Consider the following 20,257-nt stretch of genomic DNA (forward strand, 5'->3'; position numbering starts at 1 on the left):
AGAAAGCAGAGCCGGAGACAAGAGCTTGCATGAAGCTTATTTGGGAAAGTATCCCATGGACCAGGAGTGGGAGACAGAAGAGAGGAAAGTGGAAAGAGGGAATGCTCATCCAAATGTTTGCAATTGAGCTAAACCCAGAAAACAAGAGCTATTACTACAGCCCAGGCAAGATGCTATCAGGTCATATCTGTGGGCAGATGTCTACTGCCGTAAATGGCTCGTGTAAAATCTAGTTGTAAGAGGTGTCTGGTAGAGAGTCCCAATCTTACACACATGATGGATGAAGGACTTATAGAAGGTGAACCACGGTTCTATGCACATGGCACATCTATGTCTGTGTGGAACTTCAAACAAGAAGAAATCATTTTCAAGCTATGTAGTTTTAGAAATTCTCATATGGTTCTGACTACCAAGGCAATAGAGGTCAGATTAGTGGAGGGATCATGGCCAGGAATTTCATGGGACCAGAAATAGGAGCCTGGATTGAGAAGCAGAAATGCCAGAGTGGAGCAGGCAAGACCCAGGTGGGACCAGAGGAAGTCCCTGGCCAGACCAGATAAGAAGATGGTCACCTTCTTAATGAGGATGAATTAAATACCCATCCTCAGGCCTCTATGCCCCTTATAGATGGTGGAGGGCACATAGATCTCATTCCAGAGTTCAAATCCAGTCATCCTCAACAGAACGCTTTACTAGTTTCATGAAAGTTGGCATCCAACAATTCTCCACTTGTGAAGATAGCACCCAAGTTAGGTGGACTCTGCCTGATTATGAGAAATAATATTCTCATGTTTTTCAAACACTGCGAGTGGAGGAGTAAATTGAGATGAACTTTTCTGGAGGTGGACAATTTAACAATAGGAACTAAAGCCTTAAACATGTATATGCCCTTTGACCCAGCAAGTCCACTTCTAGGAATGGTTCCTAAGAATAAAAGCAGATACATTCACAAAAATGTATATATATATATATATGGTTGGTTATTAAAACATTGTTAATAACATTGAAGACAACTTTTTGTTTGTTTCAATTTTTTATTTAAAGTCTAGTTAGTTAACATATAGTGTAATATTAGTTTCAAGAGTAGAATTTAGTGATTCCTCACTTACATATAACATCCAGTGCTCATCAACTTTTATTTATTTTTTTAAATTTTTTATTTAAATTAAGTTTAGTTAACATATACTCATTTCAGAGGCAGAATTTAGTGTTTCATTAGTTGCATGTAACACACAGTGCTCATCACATCACGTGCTCTCCTTAATGCCTATCACCCGGTTACCCCATCCCCCCACCCACCTCCCCTCCAGCAACCCTCAGTTTGTTCCCTATAGTTAAAAGTCTTTTATGGTTTGTCTCCCTCTCTATTTTTATCTTATTTATTTTTCCTTCCCTTCTCCTACGTTCATCTATTTCATTTCTTAAATTCCACATCTCATCAACTTTTAAATTCATTAATTGGGAGATAGTTAAAACATTTTAATACAGCCATAAAATGAAATGCTAGGACGTTATCAAAAACCATGGTTTAAACCTGTACATATCAGCATAGAAAGATGACCACAAATTGTTAAGTAACAAAACAAGTTAATAAACTATATGATTTGATTCCATTTATATAAAATTTTATATACACAGAGATGTGTCTGGACAGATATTTATCAAATTTTTTTTAAAGATTTTATTTATTTATTTGACAAAGAGAGACACAGTGAGAGAGGGAACACAAGCAGGGGGAGTGGGAGAGGACGAAGCAGGCTTCCCGCGGAGCAAGGAGCCTGATGCAGGGCTCGATCCCAGGACGCTGGGATCATGACCTGAGCCCAAGGCAGACGCTTAATGACTGAGCCACCCAGGTGCCCCTATTTATCAAATTTTTAATGGCTCTTGTGTCTGGCGACGTTTCAGGAGATTATTCCTTCCATATAGTCTACGTATCATTTGGGATTTTGTAAGTCACACTATTATTTTTGCAATCTAAAAAAAACAGTAAAGGTATTTTCATTTTGAGAAAAATAAGTTCTAGTTCCCAGTTTGGGCAAAAGCATGTGGGTAGCTCCTACCTTAAATTTAGTCTGGGTGTGCTACTTGCTACAGCAACATGTGATAATTAGCTGACTCAGGGTGTATTTCCACTCTATTGACACATAAGATTTTGGCTGTCTTACTTTGGGATGGATTGAGGAAGATGTGCCAAAACTAGATTTATGTGAACTATGAATAACTTACCAAAAATCTGAGGACACTTTCTTTCTGCATGTTGTCAGGGCACTCACCTGGTGTGTCCAATCTACCAATCATCCAACCCAAATTCCTGGTTTGCTCAGAGTACAAGTGAGTCATTCACAGTAGAAGACTGGTGTTTGAGACCGAAAATAAAGTCAATATCAAGGAACGGTTCCCCTGTGATTCTCTAAATATCCTTCTTTCTCTTTCTCCTCCCAGTATTTGCTGAGTTCATTTGAAGTTCACTCCTTACCCTATCATACCTTATTGGAGCTATGATTCAATTTATTAGTAAATTCATTGGTCTAAAATATTTTATACAGTATATCCAGCAGCACATGGTGAGACTATGCAAACTATAGATCATATGCTGATAAAGCATATTTTGTCAGTCTATTAATTAGACTAATAGATTCATTAGATTGATTTACTAAATAATAAGCTTGTGAGCACGTCATTGCTGTAACTGTAATGACCGTCTTACTGATGGCTGAGAAGCATGCATACCTTCTGATTCATCAAAAGACTAAATTACGCTCATCAAATAATTGCATTGTATTCTAATTCTCTGCTAATAGGTAACTCATATGTGGTTGTTACAGAAGACTTGATGAATGATATATCCCTTTCCCTCTCGATATCAGGTAAGTTCACGGCACGTAAGTAGCTTTGTAAGTATTCTCTTTTCAAGTACCTATCTTTTTCCTCTCCAGATAGATAAAAAGCGTTCACAGTATTCTGAGTTGTAAAAACACTAGGACAGTACCTTGGAATCCGAAATGCTTAACTCATGCCTTGAACCCTGGAATCCTCTACTTAGGATACCACAGGAATAACAGAAATTCTACACATCCACATGGTTCCCAGGACAAGGCTGAGCATCCAAAAGCAGATAATAGATGCCTGCAGGTGACCAGAGGGCTACAGAGGAACCCAGATGGTTTCTTGGCAAAGGATTTTGACAGTGAGTAGTCTAGCAAGAGTATCAGCTGCAGAACCCCATTTCCGACTTGCCTCTGACAATGGGCCTCACCCCCCAGGCAAGAAACCCCAAGCTTGGATGGACCTCAGCAGAAACTCCAGCATCTGGATCTCAGAAGGGGATTCTCTCTGGCACAGCCCCTGGGGATTAAAGGGTGTTTGCCTTTGTTGTATTTGTTGCCTCAAGAGCAAAGAGGTTTTGATAAACTACTTTAGGCTATTTTAATCTCAGTGATTTCCTTTTTTTTTTTTTAAATCTAAAAACATTTTTCAAAAAGCATTTCATTGTGTCTTAATATCTTTTATCCCAATTTCCTTCACTTCCTTTGGTTTCTAGGAGCATTTAAAATGACAGATTCATAGACCCTACCTCCAGAGGGTCTGATCATTAGGTGAGTCTGAGCTGGGCCCCAGACTTCCTTACTAATTAAAAAGCAGCCTGAGTGATTCTCAGAGGCAGCCGTGTTTCATAACCACTGACTGAGTAGCTCAATCTCAAGGAATGGGAAGATCTTGTCTTTGACTTATGTAATTTTCTGGCACTGCGCAAGCCTTCTTCATCAGTCATTTGTAATTCCAATATTTATGAAGAACATAAATATGTATCAATTACTTTTTGGCCCTGAGAACAGAGACAGTATCATGCGCTGGGAAGTCCACATCGGGTGGAAAGCCAGATTTCAGGAATGGTGCCTTGAATCCATCAGTTATATTTTCTGGAAAGAACAAAATATTCTTAAAATTTCTAAATAATCCCTAACTGGAACTTAAATAAAAACTTGAAAAAAATTCTAAATGATCTTTTGAAAAAGGTAAAATTGAGCCCTTTGAAATAAGATATAACTAATTTGCATATGGCTTTCAAAGGCATTTAGCAAGGGAACCTTATTTTTCTTTCAAACAAAAATGTCATGAGAACTCTGATACACTATACCTAAGTGTTTTTTTTTTTTTTTAATTAAAACTGTATTTAGTAAGTTTTCTTGTTTGTAATTGTTTGGAAGACTCTTCTCACACTTATCTTGATGGGGACTCAGTTCCCTAAGCCTCCGTGCTGAGTCTCTCTTCCAGCTTCTCACAGATTCAGGGGGTGAGGCTGGAAGTTGGAGATGAAGCTGGGCAGGCATGACTGGGCCTTGTCCTCTCTCCACTCTCTGGGATCCACCTGCTCTCTGCCTTGTCATTAACTCAGCCCAGCAGGGAAGGCCTGCCCCATGCTCCCTGCCCCACGGGTGGGCAAATCCTATTCTGGTCTACTAAATTGGTTATTATTGCAATAAACTTTAACTTCCTCCTTCAATCTAGCTTTTGCCCATCAGTAATGAAGGATGCTGTGCTTTTATCTCTACTGGTCTGACGCCTGTTCTTATCACTCACCTAATTAGGCAGGGAGAACAAGAATACTTTCTCACCCTCCTCCAATCTTAAGCAATTATATTTACTTACCACAAGGTCAGTTTGTGAGAACAACACAGGCTGTCCTGATAAGTCAGAATTATAACTAAATATTGGCCATGTTGTGGTTGTAAGCACAGGATGGAGCCTCGTGATGTCTGCCATTTATCAGCTGTTTGACCTCAGGAAAACCACTTAATCTCCCCATATCTTGATTTCCTCATCTGAAAAATGGTTCCCTCCTCATAGGATTATCACAAAGTTTATACAAATTGATATTTGTGTGTGAGTAAAATGTCTACAATAGTGCTTGATATGTAATAAATGCCTCATGAGTGCTTACTGACGTTACTATTATTTCTTTCCCCTGCTGGTTGATGTCTGGTGACACAATATGGAAAAAACATCTTAACTGATGACACAGAAATAGTCACGAAAGATCACTTTCCCCTCTCTTTTCTATTTATCTATCTATTTATTTATTTATTTATTTTAAACCACCTGCTTGGTGGCATCAGGATCCTTTTCCATTAAACCCAGGTGGCTGGAGACACTTCAGTTGAGGTCAGCTCCAAACTAGTGAATGTCAAAGAATAAAGTAATAATAAGTGCATCAAAGTTCAGCAGACTACATATGTGGGTGCTCAGGTTTCTTATAAATTTTAAGTGTTTGAAATATTTTTACATGAAAATTGAATTAGACATGAAAACCTTGAAGTACTTTTTTGGAACACAGTTTGAGAATCAGTGCTCCGGACTGCATCTGATTAAACTGAACCTTCCTTCTGGCAAGGTAGGACTTAGGAGGATTTCTTGAATGGAATATTAAAAAAATTCTAGTTAGAGTGATGCATAAAAAAACTACAAATTCAAAATTGAAGCTTACGATCATGACATGCATGACTGGTAAGCCCTCTCTGAGTTCTTCTCATCCTATTTCTGGGAGGCCCTTTGACTCACCTCCAAAGGGCTCCATTCGTGTTGTATCCTTTGTACATAGTGCCCCAAAGTGGTGAATGAAATGGTCTTCATTGGTGATTCACTGTTTCCCTGGTGATTCTATGGCTATCCTTACAGATTTGACCAACGTTATTATCCCTTGTGGTAGACAGAACAATGGCCCCTCAAAGATTTCCACATCCTAATCGCCAGAACCTATGAATATGTGTGAACATGTTACCTGAAACATGGCAAAAAGGACTTTATACATATGGTTGTGTTGGACCAAGAAATGCAGAAATAATCCTGGACTATCCAGGTGGGTCCATACCAATCATGTGAGTCATTAAATGCCAAGAACTTTTCCTGGTGGTGATAGGAGGGAGAGGTAACTAAAGAAGAAAGGTCAGAGAGAGACAGCATGCTGGTTTTCAAGGTGGAGGAAGGAGCCATGGGCTAAAGAATGTGGGCAGCCTCTAGAGTCTGGAAAAGGCAAAAAAAAAAAAGAGAGAGATTCTCTCTTAGAACCTCCTGGAAGGAATGCAGCCCTGTCCATGCCTGGCATTAGATTCTGACCTCTAGAACTGTAAGATAAATTTGAGCTGGTTTAAGCCATTAAGTCTATGGCAACTTGTTACAGCAGCAGTAGAAAACAAGTACTTCACCTATAACAAGCTCTATAGAATTTTTAGCAATATTAGCCATTCTTCAGTGAGTTTCACAGATGTAAAACACAGAACATCTCATGTCCTTCTTGTCAAGCTGCACCTGACTTCAATACCTGTAATCATTCATTCAAGAAACATGTCTGCTGTGTTTCAGAACCTACTGGGTGCTAGATATTATGTCACACAGCAAACACAGCGATGAAGAGAACAGAAAACCTTCTCATGAGAAGTCATTGTCCATGGGGAGAAACAAATTCCTCATCCTCATACACACCTGGAAGTTTGTAGCATTAATTTAATTTATTCCTCAACAATTCTAGGAAGTAGTGATATTATCAATATCCCCATCTTACTGATGAGAAAACTGAAACACAGATAGAGGAAGAGCTTGCCAAGGTCATATGCTAATAAATGGTGGAGTCAGGATATACTCCCACACGGCCTGGCTCCCAAACCTGGGATATTGAGTATTACAACACATTGCTTCACATACAAATAATATACAAATGGTATAAATGCCAATGTGATAAGTAAAACAATAGAGAAGACATGTTATACACTGAGTGCTATGGAATGTCAAAGTGATAGTCGTTTTAGAAAGAGATGAAAAATGCTTGCTGGAATGGTAACATTCTATGTTAGTGTGAGTTAATAATGATAGCTAGCTTCTCTTTGTCCATGTATCAGTCAGCTGCTACTGCATAACACTCTGAAACTTAATGGCTTAAAATAGTAAGCACGTGTTCATGCTCACCAGTCTGTCAGTCATCCAGATGGTTCTCCTGGAAGGGGCTGGACTCAGTCATGCATCTGTGGCCAACTGCGATTCAGGTGGGCAGCTCCATTGATCTAGGCTGGGCTCCCTCACAGGTTGGAGGCCAACTGGCTATAGGCTGATCTGCCTCAGTCTCCCTCACGTAGACTGTATCCTCCCGTATGCTTGCCCAGGCCTGTTCACAGAAAGCTGCCAGGGTTCCTTGAGATGCAGCAAACTAGCATAACATTACTCCTGCTGTTTTCTACTGGGTAGAATAAGACACAAAATTCAAGGGAACCAGGAGAAAAAGATTCAACGGAACACAGACTCTACCTTTCGATGGGAAAAGTGCAAGACACAATGCAAAGGGATATGGACACAGGAAGGGTGGAAAATTAGAAACATTTTTGTTATCAGTTAAACACAGCACACATTGATTCATTTAAGCCTCACAGCAAACTTCTGATATATGTAATATCATTGCACTCATTTGACAGCTGAGTAAACTGTAGAGCCTGCATGCCGACAAGGGAGAATCAGCTTGTGCACCTAAAGCTCACAGGGGAACAAAGGCAGGGCTTCACGGATTCTCTGGTGTCCAGTCCAGCAGGAATGCATCTGCATGCTGTGGAGGGGCAGATACTGGAGAGGTAAGCAGTTCTGAATGAGGTACCTGGCAGCAGGAACAGAGGGTAGAAATAACCATGAAGGCTTGAGTCTGTTGCAATCCAGGGAGAAATGATAAATGACTGAACCAGGGTTGTGGCTGGGAACTTTGACTAGAGGAGAGAAGAACTGAGAGACAGTTAAGAGGGAGAGCAGACAGGATGTGGCCACAGGCTGGATGCAGGGAGCAAGGAAGAGAGAAGATTGAGGAGCATGAAGAGAAGGGGATGACGTTCATAAAGTAGGCAATCTAAAAGAAAACAGCTTGGGTGAGGGGTTGGGAAGATGGGAGGATGTGGGCAGGTGGAAACAACTCATTCACCATTTACCCAATAAATAATTTAGTTCCCAGGTACTTTTTAGGTACTTTTCTAGGCACCTGAGATACATGAGGGGAAAAAAAAAAAAAAAAAAAAAACAGACAAAATTCGTGGAACTTTCATTTTAATGATGGAAGACCAATAATATGAACCATAAACATAATGAAGAAGTAGTTTTTATAGTGTGATAGGAGGTTACAATTACTATGTGTATTAGTTATCTCTGGCTGCTGTAACAAAATTATCTCAAATCCAATGGTAGAAAACAACAGAAGTGTATTTTCATGCAGTTCTGGAGGTCAGAGTCCAAAATCGGTATCACTGGACCCAAATCAAGGTGTCAGCAGGGTTGTGCTTCCTCTGGAGTCTCTGAGAGAAAATTCATTCCGTGCCTCTTCCAGCTTCTGGTGGCTCCTGGCATTCCTTGGCTTCTGGCTGTATCCCTCCAATCTTTGCCTCCAGGGTCACATTGCCTTATCTTCTTCTGTCTGTATGAAATCTCCCTCTGCTTCCCTCTCATAAGAGTACTTGCGATAACATTAAGGGCCCACCTAAATAATCCAGGATAATCTCTCCATCTCAGAAATTGTAATTTAATCACATCTGCAAGTTCTTTGCCATATAAGCTAACATATTCACAGATTCCAGGGGATTAGGGAACTGATATTTTTATTTTTATTTTTATTATTTTTTAAGATTTTATTTATTTGACAGAGAGAGACACAGCGAGAGAGGGAACACAAGCAGGGGGAGTGGGAGAAGGAGAAGCAGGCTTCCCGCCGAGCAGGGAGCCTGATGCGGGGCTCGATCCCAGGACCTCGGAATCATGACCCGAGCCGAAGGCAGACGCTTAACAACTGAGCCACCCAGGCGCCCCTATTTTTATTTTATTATTATTATATTTTACAGGAAGCATGACTCAGCCTACCAATCTATGACACAAAGGAAATGCAAGGCAGAGTATGTGGGAGTGGGAGAGCTGGGAGGTGATGTTGGGTAGGTGATGCCGAGCTGTAAGACGGGGTGGTGCAGGTCTTACTGTGGACGTAACTTTGAGGGTATCTGGGGATAAACATTCCAGGCAATGTGGGGGAGTTGCAGAGGGCAGCAGTGTTGCATGAGTGGAGGGAGGAGGGGCAGAGAAGGATGAATGAGGGCACAGGATGACTTCACGAAAGCCTGTTTCAGGTGAATATGGAAACTCCAAATCCTGGGTTGGATGGAGGAAAGACTTTACACATTTAAGGGGGAGGTGAGGTCATAGTCTGACATGAGATCTACCAGAAGAAATAGAATGAAGAGAACAAAGATCAGAGGACTGAACTTAATGACAAATCAGTGCTTAAGGGGCAATTGACTTAGACCTCATCCATCTACAGAAACCTGGATTTTAGAAAACAAAGTACCAGTCTTTTTTTTCAGGTAGCCTCCAAGCAAACCAGGCTGGGCTCTGATCTCGGATGGTGGAAAATGGGCATCTTCTAAGTTGCAGAGGTGCACAGAAGGATTAAATCCCCCCCCTTCCTCAACCACTTTCCTCATTACTGCTGAATCACATGTTTCTACCATTTTGCATCCTGAGCTCCAGAATTCCTGGAACCTCTGGCCAGTGTCCTATTCTTATTGGGTGCAAGAATTCATTTGCAGTCTTGGTTTTAAGAGTCTTGACTGCCAGGATTGATAATGATCCTATCATAGGAAACCGTGGTGGGCAATGGTGCTTCCCTGTGGGTAACTTCTCAAGGGACAGCTACACAGAGAGAGTAAAATGCCTGGTCGAAATTTACTTATTGTCATAATCTACTTATATGATAGACCTCAAGAAGAGTAGGTAAAATTTGACTTATTATCAAGGGGTCAGAATTACTGTTCAGGTGAAAATAAGCCTTTCTTATTTGCCACAATTGAAATAAATATTTTATGACATATTTTATATCTCTCTTCTTAAGAGTTATATTTTTGCTTATGTTCCTGTCCTATATCTGGTCTTCACATATACATTCCTAGTTTGTGATGGCACGCACAATTTGAATAGTGAGTTTTGGGGAATACAATTTTATGTTAGAGTGGGATTTTATTCCACTGTCTGTTGAGGGTGCCAAGTTCTGTTAGTACCCATGAACAAAAGTAGAGAATGATGTTTGACTCATTACAAGCATTCATCACTTTCTACTAGCTGTGGACACACTATGGTTATTTTATATAAATGTGATAACCATCCCAAGGCTTCTGACGTTGCTCCAAACCCTGTGTCTTAATACAGCTGCCAAATTCACAGTGTGTTGAAGCTGCCTTTCAACAGATTAAGTTCCAATATCAAGTCATGTACCATAGGCAAATAAAAACATATTTAACTAATTTGATATGGCTCTAAAGACACCATAACCAACAAGAAAACATCTATTCTCCAAGAAGTTGAGCCCTTGGGTTTATTATTAAGAACTAGAGCCATCTCTAAGAAGCAGCCCAACCTACTGGGTAATTGTGCTCAGAAACAGCCATTTAGCATCAATCATACCAAAACAAAACATCACTGGATTGGGTTGACAGTTTTCAACATGGAATGGAAACTGCAAACTAATTTACCCAATTTCTCAAGTCTTTTGGCTACAGTATATGACTTTAGGTGATTTCTCTCCATAGGCACATCTGGCCTCATATTGGCCACACTTTGATGGCTGAGATGGCCACTTGGAAACTCTTGCCACTAAAAAATTTCGGACCAGGTTAATCTTCCCATTTTATGAGGTGGAGGGCCCAGTTGTGTGCATGTATAAGAGTATATGTGAAGATTTTGTTCTGTTCTCACCCCAACATCCCAACTTCTCTTAAAGTACTGCCAATGGTCACTTCTGAGTAAAGGGCATGGGTGAATTTTTGAAGATGCAAATCAGGCTGCCATCAAAGGTCAACCTCTGCTCTTGCTGCTTGTGGGTCACCATAAACAGTTGCTCTCAAACTTGCTGCTCATTGGAATAATCTGGGAGCTTTTGCAGATCTCAAAGTCTATGTCTTGCCCAGGCCAGTTGACTGGCTCTCAGGATTTGGGGGAGAGGGCAGGATTTAATTCCCCAGGTCATTGTGAAGCGTGAGAGGGTTGAAAACTATTGATATAAAGCATATAGAGCCCCCTTTTCAATCAGTATGATGTCCAAGGCTTCAACCATAATTTGATTGTGATCCATGACCTTCTAAAAGTTCAGTTTAGATATCACACATTTAAGAGGGACTATGATGATGATGAACTGGTCACGAAAGAAGCCACCACTGAACCAGGCATTGCACATCTTCTTATTTAATCCTCATAGCGGAGGAATGAGGTAGCTATTTACTATCTTTTATGGATTAAGAATTTGGAGTTCAATGAAGAAACTTGCTCAAGGCCATATTGTCAATAAGTAACAGAACTAAAGGGGCAGGGGCCAAAATCAGTACATCAATAGAAATGCAATAAAAGGGTTGAGTGTTGTGGGTTTGCATGACCTTCCCTAGAGCACTATATTTAATCTCAAAAGTGCTTTGTGAGGTGGACAGAGAAAAAAACTCAAGAACAGAAAGATTAAGTTAGTTGCCCTAGGTCGGTGATCTCAGTGTGGTCATTCATTTTATCTGGGAACTTACCAGAAATGCACACCATAACGCCCCACTCTGGACCTACTGAATCAGAAATGCTGGGGATGGGGTCCAATAATCATTTTTAATAAGACCCTCAGATGATTCTGATGCACCTAACCATCCAGTATGAGAACCACAGCCCCAGAACATCCAGTTAGAAAATGGAGCCAGGATTGAAATATAGATGGCATTGCCTCCAATCACAGCTGCCAAGAGACAGGCTAATACTCAAGCCAGCGCAGCAGTGGCTGGTTTACCTTCTCCCGTTTAAGCAGTGTTGATGTGAACAGTCTCACTAAGTTATTTAAGCCCTAACCTCCACTGTGACTTAATTTTATGACTCTCATTGATGGAGTAAACTTTGGCTCCCAGTGGTCCCCATTGGTTTGTCCTGCACCATGGCATTCTCAGTGTGGGGTCCTAAACCCTGAAAATTTTCAGATTTCAGCCATCTGACCTTAGATAATTTTTACTAGTTACTAAAGTGTTTACTTTAGTAAAGTTTACTAGTGTTCAGGACAGGCATTTAGGCAGGCTCTAATGCCAAATACAGCTGCTTAAAAATAATAATAAAATTGAATAAATAAGATGGTCTTTATAAAAAATTTTCCTTATAAGACCATGTAGGAGCATTTCACAAAAGAATCCTGAACTTCATTTTAAATGCTCTTCTGGTACCACTGAGGCACAGTGTTCAAAGATAAAGCTAGTATTTGGTGAAAGTGACAACTCTAGATTCTGAAGCTCAACACAATAGCTGGAAAGATTTTGTCCAGGCTAAAAATGAAAAGTATAGTGCATAGACCCACAAACGACACTCTATTGTTGCTCTCAGCCTTGGATTAACCTCTTTGATCTCTTTCCTCCAAATTCATTTCAAGGTCTTCAAAATACACCTTACAACTGCAAGGCAGCACTTTGGGAATAAGGACAGCTTCAGAAGTCACTTGAAACCAGATTAGAAGATCTCCCCTTTTCAGTTTACTGATTGCATAATTTCACTGGCTTCTTGCAACGGAAGAACTCTTCCAGCATATTGCAAACATCTCACAAATCAATTCATAAATTGCTTAACATTCTGCCTATGTATGAGACAAAACGTGACGCCAAGTGCAGGGCATTCTCAAGAAGAAGCTGTGTGCCATGGAGGGTGAGGTACCTCAGACCTCGAGATTAGCCGGCCCTCCACATCAGAGCGTGGTACTAGAACAGTTTCTTTTCCTTGTATTAATGAGTCCCATTAACTCCAGTTCCAGCTTTCAAGACTCTGGGCTTACAGAGGGAGTGTCTCCAGCACAGTGACACAATGTCCTGCTTGTTTTCATTACCAAACTCAGGAAGTACAATGGGGAAACAGGCTGCGAATAAAAATGAGCTCAGACACTTGATACAGACGTGACACATACCAGCCTGATTTTCACGTAGGAGATTTGGTCTCGTTTTATGTGAAACCAAGGTAATAAAACCAGACAAAAGGAGTGGTAGGCCTCCAGTTTCAGCTTTTAGAACAATATACATGTACTGGTATGCTATAATAAATATCCCCCACAGTGGGGTCATTTTTTTATGCCTTTGGTATTTGTGTGTGTGCCTGTGGATATGTATGTGGATCTACCTACCTGTCACCTCTCGGAAGATGCCTGTCTACACATCCGTGTAGAATTTGGATTTCTCAACAATCTACCACCCAAAAGATTTAGTCGGTGCCTACTCCACTGTGATGAATAGAATAGTATGATTTGCCCTTAGTAGAATTAACACAGCTATCATTTAATATTAAATTATTAACCCCAAATTAGAATATCTTAAAAAGCATGTATCAAATGGTAGCAATTTAAAATATGCCAGAAGAAAAAATGAAATTATACACAGAATAGTTGGAAGGTAAAAACTTTAGCAATTTACTTTCTTGTCTTTATAAAAAGTGAGTTCTATTTCTCTCAATAGAGAAATAGAACTGATTTTTTTTTAAGATAGGAAATATATCTCCATACATATGGAGCAGTTCTTTCTCACCTGAAAATAGCGATGCCATTCTGCATTTCACTATCATAATCAGAAGATGATTAGGTTCACTGCCAGAAACGTGTCTGAAAGATGAACAGAATCAAGGAGAAGGGATGGAAACAAAGCGATAAATTCTCAAAGCCCATGTATTTCTGTGACTATGCTCTTCTCATCCCTCTCTCTTTGCCCCTGTGATACCTTGATTCCCTGTTTCATTTTCATTTTTCCAAGTGTGGAATTTTGGGTTGGCCTTTGATGCCATGTGAAGAAATGTGTTCGACTCAGGCCACTACAGACTTATTCATCCAACTGTCTTCCCCTTCCCCAGTGCCGCTCCCAGCCTCAACTTCAAATGGCTACAGTATTCTTGATTTAAATCATGCTAAATCCCATCTTCTCGACTTGATCCTAATGACTAATCTGTTCTTTGGCCAACAAGACACTCCTTGTCATCCTGTGGGCAAAATTAGTTAATTCAACCAATATTTATTAAGCCTCTACCATGAGGTAGATAGTGAGCAAGCAACATCAACACAATCCCTGCCCTTGGAAGCCACCCCACACACATATAGTTGTCTATAAAACCATAGACACACAGCTATTCTCCTTTGAACTTAGAATATATATTCTCAAAGAGGCAGGGCTGAAAAAATTGTTGAATGCATTTAAAACTATACACCTTAAAACTGCTGAAGGCATTAAAGTATCTAGCAAACTATACGGATTGATAAATAGTCCTTTGTTTTACCACGCCCATTTAATGCAAAGACTTATTCTTAGGAAAGGAAGTTAATTTATTTTTCATTCTGTCTTCGGCCTGCCTGGTCTGAGACTGTCAGAATTAGCTTTAGATCCAGGCACAAAAGGGAACTTGATTTTAGTAAATACAAATCGCCAAATCAGATTTTTCTACCAAATAAGTGCAAAGGAAATAAGATCTCGTCTAAATGTGGAAACAATGAGCTCATGCCAGAATTTTAGGGAAATGGAGTTTAAGTCAAATGACCATTAATATCAGTAATTATTATTCCTTATTTGTTAAAAATTCAACTAGTAGAGAACAAATGTAAGATATTTGCCTTCAAGGGGTTTTTAAAAAGTAATTTGAAGAAAAAACAAAAATAAAAATAGGTGTTGGGTCAAGGTTGTGTTATTTCTGGTAATTATGGTTTTTCTCTAAAATGTCTTTAGTAGTCTTTCATATCATGTTTTATAATGCAAAACCACACATCAGTTTTTCATCATATTTTTATACATCCCCTTCTGGGTTGCACAGAAAGTTGTATAGGTTCACAAAATATGAGTATGCTCTATTGCTGATATGTTTTTTGTTTGGGTGGCTTTGTTTTGTTTTTATTGTTGTTCGGTTGAGTAAATTTTAAACCATCACAATATTTTGTAGACAAGTATTCCTAGATGAATGAAATCTTTCTGAAATCCCCAAAATCTTACATTTGCCAGGCTAGACATACTGGCATGAAGCGTGCTCAGCTTCCTGCTTCTGACCCATAGTTTTATATGTGAAAGTCATCATCAAAGCTTGCAAGACAACTTGTGTTGAGCATTTCCAGATACCAAACCTCCCTCTGTTATTTCAAACAGTCAACAGCTGCTCAGCCTGTTCTTCCCATCACTGTTCATGATTGCGTTAGAAACAAATCCACCTTTAAAAAAATTGTGAAAACTGAGAACAGCAGACTACCAGTGGCAGCTAAGAGGCACCATCCTGCTATCAACCCCAGCTCATGTTCTTGGGCGCTTGCCCGACAGGGACTAAATTCTCTTTACAGCAAGGGGTGGTTTCAGCTGACCTGCTGTGAATGTCCCAAGTGAGTCACCACCATTAACTCCATCAGCACCATTTGCTGTCCACTTGGACATTTCTGAACAGCTGCTTGGCTCCAGTGTCTACTTCTAACTGGAAATATGGCCTGGTCTGACTCAGTTTCAGAAGGGGACACGGGGGAGGGAAAGGGAAGAAGAAGGAAAGAGAGAAAACACATATGTCTCCTCTCACAGAAGACTGACAACTCTGGTTTTTTCCAATGATTATGGTGGAAACAAATTTTGAAGAAGAAATACTAAACCCGGTTTGTCATATTCTCTTTATTTTGTCCTTTATTATTTTTCTCATGAAGTTGGGTTGGGATTTTGTATTGAGATTATGTGCTGATGTGGAAGTGTGTAGCCCCTGAGATGTCACCTCATCTCCACTTGTTTTTAAACATATCCATCCTATTTTCCAAACACAAAAGTGAATATTTCCTTTACTCTAAAAATATTTTTCATAAAACTGAAAATCCATTTTGAATCGATCAACAACTTTTTTGGAGCATTTGCTAGAACAGGCTTCTGGACTAGACATTAACAAGGATTCTGAGAAATATCAGACATGATCCTTGGATTCAAGAATTTGTAATAAAATGAAGAGAAAAGGCCTGTTTAAATAGATCGTCCAGGAACAATATGAAGGAGTGTGCATAAAAGTGCCAAATGCCTGGTACAGCTACTAGGGGCTGTGAGAACTCAGAGAAGGGCTCTGGGCTGGTGGTTTTAAATCTGGAATGATGGTAACTGATACTAACAACTGAAATTAAATTGACTTTATAAACATGGGCTATGTGTCATAGCTGGGCATGCAGCCTAAGTGTCTAAGTTAAAGGCTGAAATAAGTTCACATGACCTCAGTTTCATTTCAGGGGAAGTCCATGATTTATGCGTACATTGTTATGTGCATAAACACATGTATACATTTTTTAAGAACTCTTGTATTACCAGAGTCACGGAGGAGGTGACCGTGCACTTGTTCTCTTGGGATTATTTATTTATCATCTTGTGGGCAGTAAACAAACAGCAATACAGGTTTCAGAGGCTTAGCAAGAGATAAAAAAAAAAAATAGATGAATAGAGTAAAAATAGGGTTCTTTCACTTTTAAAGTTTTCCCCCTACCCCATTAATTTTTTTCTTAAAAAGAGATTTCAGAAGAGACAACAAACAGGTTGGTTCTTACCTTCTTTTACAATGATAATAATGTAAAAAAATAATAATTTATAGTTTTCAACATAATCTCAGCACTTATAAAATTTTTTCCTGGATGGTAAGCATAGAAATGTTCTTCCATGACCATTGGTACTTTGAGTTAATTTACTTCTCACTACTTTATTTACTCCAATTCATTGTAGATTTGGGTTGAAGAGAGCTTATTTATTAAATGAGTGAGAAGACTTAATTGATCTTAAAGTCACTGATTGGGATTTGACCACAAACTCAATATGAAAAAAATATATAATAATAAGCCTGAGGTTTTAAGCCTGAGGAGGCTTGCAAATATTAGATAATAATAAATCCAAAAGAATGCTTTGATTTGGGACCCTAAAACCAATTAACAGTTTTTTAAATAATTTTTCCCAATTCATATCTAAGACTATTTGAATAATTAATGAACTATCATCAACTATTATACTTAATGTGTAAGTGTGATGTATCCCTAATTTGGTATAATCAAGTCTGTCTTAGACCTTACCTATGGGCTTAAAGGGTACAAAAGAGCTTTCCTTTAAATGGGAAGCCAAGCCAGAAAGGCAGCAACCCTAAAGAAAACTCAGACTCATGTGGTGAGTGTGTACAATGGCTGAGATTCCAAATCAAGTCATGAGTGAGCTTACCTTAGTACCATGGTACCATGGTAAACACAGAAATAGAGAAACAAGAAAGAAAAATAAGAAATATGGGTCCTATAGAAAAATGGAAGAAGACTTAATAATTCATTTGATATGAGTGAAAAAATGTTGACAGAAGATTCCAGAGGGAACATAACAATTGAGTTGGGTTCTCAGTATGCCTTTGCAACACCAACTTGGGCAGGGAGTGAGAGGGAATTCCAGCCAACAAGAGCAATATTTATCCGACAAGTATTTATTGAAGTGGCTATCATGAAACAGGCCTTATTCTGAATGGAGGGGATACCACTGTGAACCAAACCAAGTGTATGACCTCATGATACCTACATTCCAATGTGGAAAACATGTAATAATGATAATAATAAACAAAAAATAAGATCAGTGTTATAATGCCAAATAGACCTTATGAAATAATGTCTATAGTATAACAAGTCTATCATATAATTATAACATAATGTCAAATGTCTACAAAGAAAAATAATGCAGGGTAAGATGATATTAACTGCAAATATGTGGAGCCCTAAACATACAGGTAACTATTTCATGAATCAGCAAGCTCTGACTGTCCCAAGAGCACAAGGTGCTTGGTAGGAGTAGGGGTAGAAAAGGGTGAGAAACTATAGAGGAGGCAGAATGTTCAGATTAAAAGTCTCATATGATCTTATAAGCTCTGCTAAGAAGTTTGTGTGTTCTTCTATATCAGGCAAATCAGGAGCCATGGAAGATTTCTTTGGTAGAGAAGTGACATGTTATGATCTTTTTTTTTTAATAGATCACTTTCACTTCAGTGTAGAAAGTGGATTTGGGGTGAAAAACTCTGGAGGTAGGGGGTCTCAGTTAGAAAGCTGGTGCTTGTGTTCTGCCAATTTAGTTGAAAAGATTAGATGCAGGTCACAGTGCTTCAGGCAGTCTGAGATCTAGAGAGAAGGAATCCTAGACCATCCTGTTGTCTAGGATTATTAGCCCAGTTGTAGTCAACTTGCCTATTGGTCCTGAATTGAGAGTTTGCTCTAAACTTCACACTCTGCTGGAATTGTCTGGAATTTCTTCTGGTAACAGCAGAGTAGTTCCTGTCAGACAAACTATCACAGGCAACAACTATGAACTTTGGACAAAATAAAAAAATCAGTTACTGAAGGCATTGGAGAAAGACCAAAGGCAGGCAGAGATGGGGAGGCAAAGGATACTTACAAGGAGGAAAGATCACTGATAAGTTTTCTGCTTTTTATAGTTTTTTTTGCCAGACAACAGGTCCTAGCTTGGCCACATTGGGCAACTAAATTTAAATCGGAAGCAGCAGTCTTACAGACATGAAGAATCAGAAGGCACATCTTGGAGAGACTGAAAAAGATAGAATATAGCCAGAGAAATATACACAAACTTTTGTGTATAAACTCTGCCTAAATCTCTGAATGACTATTGAAATATTCATGCCCAGGGCAGACTCCAAGCCGTAAAGCTGAGGTTAAGGGAAGGGAATATCAATTTCAGCTGCTGCCTACCACAAGAATGACAAAACTGGAGTTTTGATCAAGTTTACTGTCTGCTTAAATCCAAAGACTTAATACTCTTTGAAGGAATATAGCAGAATCCAGTGCCTCTAGAATATAGTATCCATAATGTCCAGGAGCACTAGACATACAAGGCAAAATTACTAAGCATTCAAAGAAAATATGACACAAACCCAAGAAAAATGATTTAATGAAATCTGACCCCCAAATGATCCAGACATTGGAATTAGCAGATTTTAAGATAGATATTTTAAGCATGATCCAAAATACAAAGAAAATATGTGTAATAAATGAACAAGTGCTAACTAAAAACTATAAGCAATAACAAAATAGAATACATGGAACTGAAAACTACAATATCTGAAATGAAAAATTAACTGGATGGCCTTTGCAACTAGGAGACAACAGAAGAAAAAGCCAGTGGAGTTGAAGGTAAATGAATACAGTTATAAAGTCTAAAGAATAAGTAAGAGACAGACTGCCCTGTGGGACAATATGAGAAGTCCCAACATATACATAATTTGAGTCCCACAAAGAAAAGGGAGGGAGAATAGGGCATAAAAATACTTAAATTAGTAATACCTGAAATTTCCCCAAATTTGGTAAAAGGCATTTACAGATTCAAGAGGCTCCATAAACTCAATCACGATCCAAAGAAAACCATGACACCCATCATAGTTAATTAAAAAAAAAAATCAAAGATAATGAAAAAAATTCTTAAAGCAGCCAAAGAAAAGTAACACAGTATATACAGAGGAACAACAATATAAGTAACTGCTAGCTTCTCATCAAAAATCATGAAAGCCAAATGACAATGGATCAGTATCATTGAAGTGGTAAAAGAAAAAAAGAACTTTCAAGTTAGCATTCTATATCTAAGGAAAATAATCTTCAAGAATGAAGGCAAAATAAAGATATTTTAAGATAAATGAGAACTAAGATAATTTATTGTCAGCAGATAGCAGTTCTTAGACTGATGGGAATTGATACTAGATGCAAACTGAATCTTTAGAAGAGAATGAAGAACATTCCAAATAGTAAAAATGTGGGAAAATAAAGACTATTTAAAACAAAAAATGATGCCCTTGTATTATGAGATTTATAAAGCATGGAGGTAATGAAAAATATGACAACAATAACATAAAGGATGGGGAAATAGATGAATGAACCTATAAATAGGAAAATTTGTATATTTATATGAAGTGGTAGGATATGAACTCTAAGCATACTGAAAATTTAAGAATGTGAATAGTAGTACTTAGAGCAATAATTATAAAAGTAATGCAAAGAAGTGTAGCTAAAATGTCAACAGATAAATTAAAATCAATTCTAAAAAAATATATAGTTAGCCCAAAATAAGGCACACATAAGACTTTAACTTCCTCTTCTATATATACACCCCAGTGATTCACTTTCATTGATTCAACTGCCACCTGTAAGATGACCTGTAAAATGACAAAGTCTTAACCTCTGTCTCCACCCTACATCTCT

Source organism: Mirounga leonina, unplaced genomic scaffold (assembly GCF_011800145.1).
Source record: "Mirounga leonina isolate KUSES-001 unplaced genomic scaffold, KU_Mleo_1.0 Mir_172, whole genome shotgun sequence".
Taxonomy (NCBI): domain Eukaryota; kingdom Metazoa; phylum Chordata; class Mammalia; order Carnivora; family Phocidae; genus Mirounga; species Mirounga leonina.